We start from the raw sequence: 6,491 nt of genomic DNA on the forward strand, positions 1-6,491 counted from the left end.
TCGACAATCATGGTCTTTTTACCAATCAATAATTTATTAAATTTGCTAGCACAGCTTCACCTTTAAGATGTACCTACTATACTTCTTCCAAAACTACACATTCACGTACAAAACTATCAATAAATTTTAAAATTCAAACTAAACCAATGAGAGAGAATGAGAGATATACCTGTTCAGTGACAGACCACTTTGAATTGAGAAACTGGCTGTAAATGTCGTACAACCTTTGCTTCTCAGCTTCTGAAACTGATTATTTAGGCATTTAGCCTTGGATGCCATGGACTCCAGAGGAGCACCCGTGATAATAGGCATATTTCCAGTTCCACTGCCATCTTCCCTGTCCAAGAGCAAATGAACTGCTTCAAGTTGTGTGTCATCTAGCAAGCACTGCGCCCATATAAAGAAGATTAATAAAGAAAATACACCTACTATCTTGCAGATTACTGATCAAGAGTTACAGACTTAGATTTCCAATCAATCACTCACTAAGACGTCTTGCTTTTCTAAAGAAAATAAAACAAACAATGACCTGAAACTCGCAATGCTAGCAATTGAAGACAAAGGCTAGATGAAATTATAGTTCACGTAGAGATGTCAAGTTAAAAAATCATTTCCACGTCGTGATTATTGTCAGTGACCCTGTTACTTATTGCAAAGTGCCGTCATAATTATCTGGACAATAAAACTACTCAGCACGATCTCAACCATGGTTTTTCCCTTTCATTTACTTCATTTTACTTGTTCTTAGAATGGGAAGAAGCAACAGAGAAAGAAACAAACAAAATGAAGTTCATTGATCTTCAAAGGGAGAATTAGAATGACCTTTGCATTGTTCCATATTTTCAATTCATAATTTAACAATAAAACAACGGAATGAACCAAGATAAAATGAAATATGAGCCAAGGTACAATCACATTCTGAAGATGGGCAAGATGTAGTTTCAAGTGGACTTAGTTCAATTTTAAGTTAATACTTAATGCAGGGCAATCTCTTCTTCAGGCACTGCACCAGCATGACGGATTGCAGATACTGATGCAAGAAGATGAGGCAATGCTCAAGTAGCACCTAATATGTTTTTTCTTTGTCAAAATGCAAATTCTGCAGCATTTACCTCAGGGGACTCCAAGTTTGAGTTTAATGTGAATAGGAGGTCTTTTGCTAATTTATTTTTCAGCATGCTTGCAAGTTTAGGGGTTAGTAAAGCTCTAAGGGCATCAGCTGCAGCCTGATTGTAGGGCGTCGGGATCTCCTCGTCAACCAAACCACTAAGCCTTGACAAGGCATGAGATGCTTTTACAGCATGTATGTTTTTTGCTATTTGACCGCTAGTTCCAAAACCATGTGCATCTGTCTTATCTGATTCCTCTGCCGTCGAATCATATTGGAGCAACAATGGTATAAGGTACCTGAACAAACAAAAAGTGACCCTATAAAACCACAAGTTTCTAAAATGGACCTGGATTCAAACAAAATAATCCACCTGAGAAAGACCATAAAGCAGTTTGCAACAGTGGAGTGGTTTTTAAGATATAACAGGCACATGGCAGCTGATCTAGAGGCCTTCAAGTTCACAATGTTCATAAACCATAAACTTCCACAGTGCCGTAGAATAATGAAATTTTGTCTTTCAAAGAATAGTCACCATAAAGTACCTTCAACACAATAGTTCCAAGATTTTGTTCAATTTTAAAATAAAAGTTGGACTCTCTTCGCAAGCAAATTGACTCGACAAAAGGTACCGAACAAATAAACATTAACTCTATGAACCCTCAAGTTTGTAAATGGACCTCGATTCCAGTAACAGACCACAAGAGAAAACTATAACATCAAGGTATGGCAGTTTTTTGAGAAACATCGGATTGGTTTTTGTAAGATGTAACAGTCATGTGCCAGCTGATGCAGTGGCTTCAAAATTCATATTGTTCAAAAAGCTTCATGTAGAAAAAGTACATTCTGCCATTCAAAGAATAGTCACCACAAAGCATCTTCAACACTACATGAGCACAAAGAGCATTATAAATAGACCAGTATGGGTAATTTCATTATTCAATATCCATATATGAGCTATGAAGAATTTATATGGGCAAAAGAGTGAAAAGTAATGAACGAATAGAAGCTAAGTCACTGAGCAATATGTCACCTGGAGCCAGGTTAAGCGATAAATATAAAAGGACGGTCAAGAAATCCATAACAGAAACAGTAATGTTCTGCAAACTTCCAGAAACTAGAATCTCATGCTAGAAAACTGATGAAAGCATAATCATAACAATATAATGATCTATCTTACCACAGTACACCAGCCTTCAGAAGGGCATTTTGAATTTCAGACGAGATAGAAAGGTGAGCAATGGTCTGCAGGGCAGCATCAATAGCAGCAGGAACAAGCTCAAGTTCAGTGCAATGAACAACGTCATCAACTAATCCTGAAAATTCGAGCATCTCAGTTCTCGCACTTTCAAACTGACTCAAAACTGAAAAGGTTCACATTATGCTAGCAACAATTGTAGCGGACGGTTCAGTGGCAGGAGTTGTTGGTTGGACCACACACATGCAACGGGAAAGGAGTGTTGCAAGAAGAGGTATTCCACCATCTCTCACAAGCTCTTCACCATTGAATGGTGAAGACTCGCACCTGAAAGTTAAATATGTGGAAATAGCATAAGCAAAAATACATTCACAAAGTACTTATCAAAAGAGGAATGATATGGAAATTAAAGGCAGATGATGAATTTACATCAACCAAACAAGCTCCGAGGATGCAACTAGAAGATGTGCTCGATCAGAGGAAAGAAAATTGTTATCATCCTTGTCCACTGTAATGGCACTTAAGAGCATAGGATATCCAGCATATTTGAATGGCATCAATACATTCCCATATCGCCTACATAGAATACACTGGCCCTTTAAGAGAAGCAACAACCTCCAAGTCTGGGGACCTTGCAATCCTTGCATGGTCACCTAAGGAAGAGGAATAAGAAAGCAGTAGATCACTAAAAAGAAAATATGAAACATGGAACTCAAATATGAAGAAATACAACCAATTAAAGAGGATTGCATTCCGGCCAAAGACATGCCTCATAAAAACCCTCATACGTAGGAATCAACTTAGGAATTTTGTCCAACTTTGCTGATCATATTCCAAGAAGTTTACTGATTGCAGAATGAAATATTAGATGGAGGCACCAAACCCAAATGGAAACATATGTAAGTAGACCAAACCTCATAGGAAAGCCCTATGATTTACATTTTCACTCTTCCGCAAAAGCCACTTAAATTTATATATTTAAATTTATTTCTTGGTCCACACCTTAAATTGAGGTAGTTCATATCTAAGAATTAAATATATATATATGGTCCCGTGTCCTTCCTAGTTCCAAGATATATTTAAAACCAATACTGATATCCATTTATATGTGTAAAAAAGCATTTGGCTCATCTTGACAGCATAAATACCTTTAGAGCACTTTCTACCAGTCAAATAAACAGCTTAATTGTGAAAACGGCGTCTAAACAAGTCGACTAATTCATTTGAAATAAGATCTGGCAGCTTATAAGATCCCTTGTCTATATGTTCTTTTTTTTTTCTGAAGCTTAATCATATAGTCTCCGTTTTTTATGAGTAACGACAGATCCTCACACAGGATCAAGGAATTTGGCATACCTGCAAGCACTCATAAGCTTTCTGCACTGCCAGAAACTTCTCCCTCCCTTCAGGATTTTTGTTTGGATGATACTTCATTGCAAGTTTCCTATACTGTCTCTTGAGCTTTTCCTCATCAATATACTCAATCTGCTTTGATATATTAGGTATCTCCTCAACTGACTCAAAACTTGGTTTCTTAGGGGCGTCGTCTCTGGATACTTCATCAATGGAAATCTCTAGTATCTTGCAAGCTTCTTCTTCAGAAAGGTCCATTGGCCTTCGAGTTAACTCTTCTCTCACATTGCAAAAACTCAACATGTTCAACAATAGCCAATTAGGAAATCTAATTTCATCACATAAGTTTCGAGTAATAACGATGACACCACATTTCATCTTTCAGCTCTGGATATGTCACTGGTGGCATTGGAGCGTAGTCATATAAGGAATGACAATGCTGTGACAATTTCTGAGGGAAATCACCAAGATGCTGAAGAACCTAATCAAATAAAACTGAGAGTTAAATGCAGCACTTATTTGCATTGAGGATGACTCAACTACCACCATGTTTTAGAATGTAAGTACTAAATGTTAAGAAAAGATGCTTGGGGTGAAAGACAAGTAGCAAACTCCAGTTGCAGATTCAGGGCTACCTGACGGATCAGATTTTCTGCTCACATCTTGTGTGTCCAAATAATCTCAGGAGTGTCTGAATCAGAAACCATTGCTGCGGCAAAAGCAACTGGGCCGCTACGTTCCAGTACATAAAGCAATGACTCGGGTAAGAGGCCGCCCAAAACACTTCGTTTCGCCAAAGGTAGAGAAGAGGAAATTGCAGCTTCCTCACCACCATGAAAAGCTTGATAAACATGAGTCACTGAGAAGAGTTGGGCAATTGAAAGAAGATTAGAACCAGGGTAAGCCAGAGCAAAATAAAATGCGCCTGTACTGTACAATCGGATCATTGCTTTTGGGTTCCTAGTAACTATAGCTTTCAGCAGAGCAGCAGCAGCATCAACAATAGTCGGTTCACCAGAAACAATGTGCATATTGATGGAGCCACCATCCAGCCACTGCCTAGTTCAGCTTAAAAACAAAAGAAAAAATAACGAAAATATCTCAAACCTCTGTGGAAGGCAAAGAAAGGAACAAAAGTTTCCCCACTTCCAAGGTGAAAGTGTTATAATACAATTACCATCACAAGAGAATATGAAAAGTTGCATCTTTAAAACACCAGGAGTTTAAGGATACATGTACACGCGGATATCCTAAGTGCATATTACATGGAAACTATATCTTAGTTTAAAGAGGTGCAACAGTTCTAGTGACCCTTCTACAATTGTTTGCTCAAGGCAACCGGTTTATTGTAGGATAAAGCTCTGATCCTATTTTACTCTATGTTCCACACATCAATCTTTTATGTACCAAGCTCATAACCAAAGGAATGCTTTAAGGGCCAAGAACACGCCCGTTTTAGGAACATTGTAAAACAAGCATACCCAACTATAGGTAGGTGTATCAAGTAAAGACTCCTTCCATGTCATTATTTGTCCCTTTGGCGCAGGAAAAACAGAAATTTCTGTACCATAGATATCCTATTTAAATAACAAAGTAAATAAGAAAGAACCTCGTTCAGTAACTAATTTATAATATATTTAGTCTAAGAAATGTAGATGATCATAAGAGCGAAAAATTCTTGGTTATCACAGTAGAAATTACTTTATTTCATATTCTGTGGCGAAACACTGCAACAGAATGATCATGATCATAGTCTGTAGGCCAGTAATTAGTCTCTATAGAAACTAGATACTAATTCAACTCCATCAGTTCAGCAGTAGTTTGATATATAAACAAAACTTCAGTGCTATTGAAGATCCCCAAGATCCGCAAAGAGCTAGAGTAGTTCAATACAAGTCAGCAGACATGATGGAAACAGGAAGCACAGAGTTCATGGTGATCCTGATTGGCATCACGGTACCATTCTGGATGATACACGTATAGACAAAAGGATACCAATTCAAGGCCTAAACCCAATGAACTCCAATTCTCAAATTGAACAGCCTGTTTAATTATTTCAAAGTTTCAGATCTAGATCTATTAACAAGTTGCATATTTCAGAGACCAAATACAATAGAAGGGTCTTGGGGGTAGCTGATCATAATCCAATCTTGACTAGCATAATCATTCATGATACATGTACTCACAGAGCTTCACAACTCAGTAAACTACCAAATGAAACAATACTTGAGCATGGGCTCATCACTTTCAATCTTACCCAAACTGATTAAAAAAAGGAATATCACCAATAACGTCTACATAAGACCAAACTGTATAGAATATCCTAATGTAGCATCAAACATCCCATCTCACAACGGACCAGAGCATTGTCCAAATAGTTAGATGCAAAAATCCCAGAGATTGCAATTGCATGCTCATGTACATAAGTTCAACAATTTACATAGCAACAGGCATATCATAATTCGAGAAAGGAATAGTAAAAGAATACGGGGACAGTATGTCCACTGTTGTAGACAATTTTAGTATATTGCCATTATTGCACTCAAAAAATCAAAACCATCAAGCATCCTCTAAATGCTCTGATACTTTATGACTTAGAGATATCCACCAAATTACCTTCATTTAGGTCCAACTAACATGCATCATTCTACAGCGCGACACATTCCAATTGTGATCAAAAGTCATATATTACATGAATGAAGCAATTATTTGCATATATTTCAATTTTAAATAATAATTATTATCTTACTAGGTTTTTGCACAGGGTCATAACAAGAAAAGGAATGCTGGTAAAATACTAAATTTCCAAGAGACCATTTCTGCGTGATACCA

The 6,491-nt window shown here is 37.3% G+C and overlaps 1 pseudogene; it reads right to left on the minus strand.

The window, feature by feature from the left end:
• Positions 1-2,482: 2,482 nt before the first annotated feature.
• On the minus strand, positions 2,483-3,996 carry LOC148787226 (dnaJ homolog subfamily C GRV2 pseudogene; annotated as a pseudogene).
• Between the last annotated feature and the right edge of the window lie 2,495 nt (positions 3,997-6,491).

Source organism: Sesamum indicum, linkage group LG8 (assembly GCF_026168435.1).
Source record: "Sesamum indicum cultivar Baizhima isolate 11 linkage group LG8, ASM2616843v1, whole genome shotgun sequence".
Lineage (NCBI taxonomy): Eukaryota > Viridiplantae > Streptophyta > Magnoliopsida > Lamiales > Pedaliaceae > Sesamum > Sesamum indicum.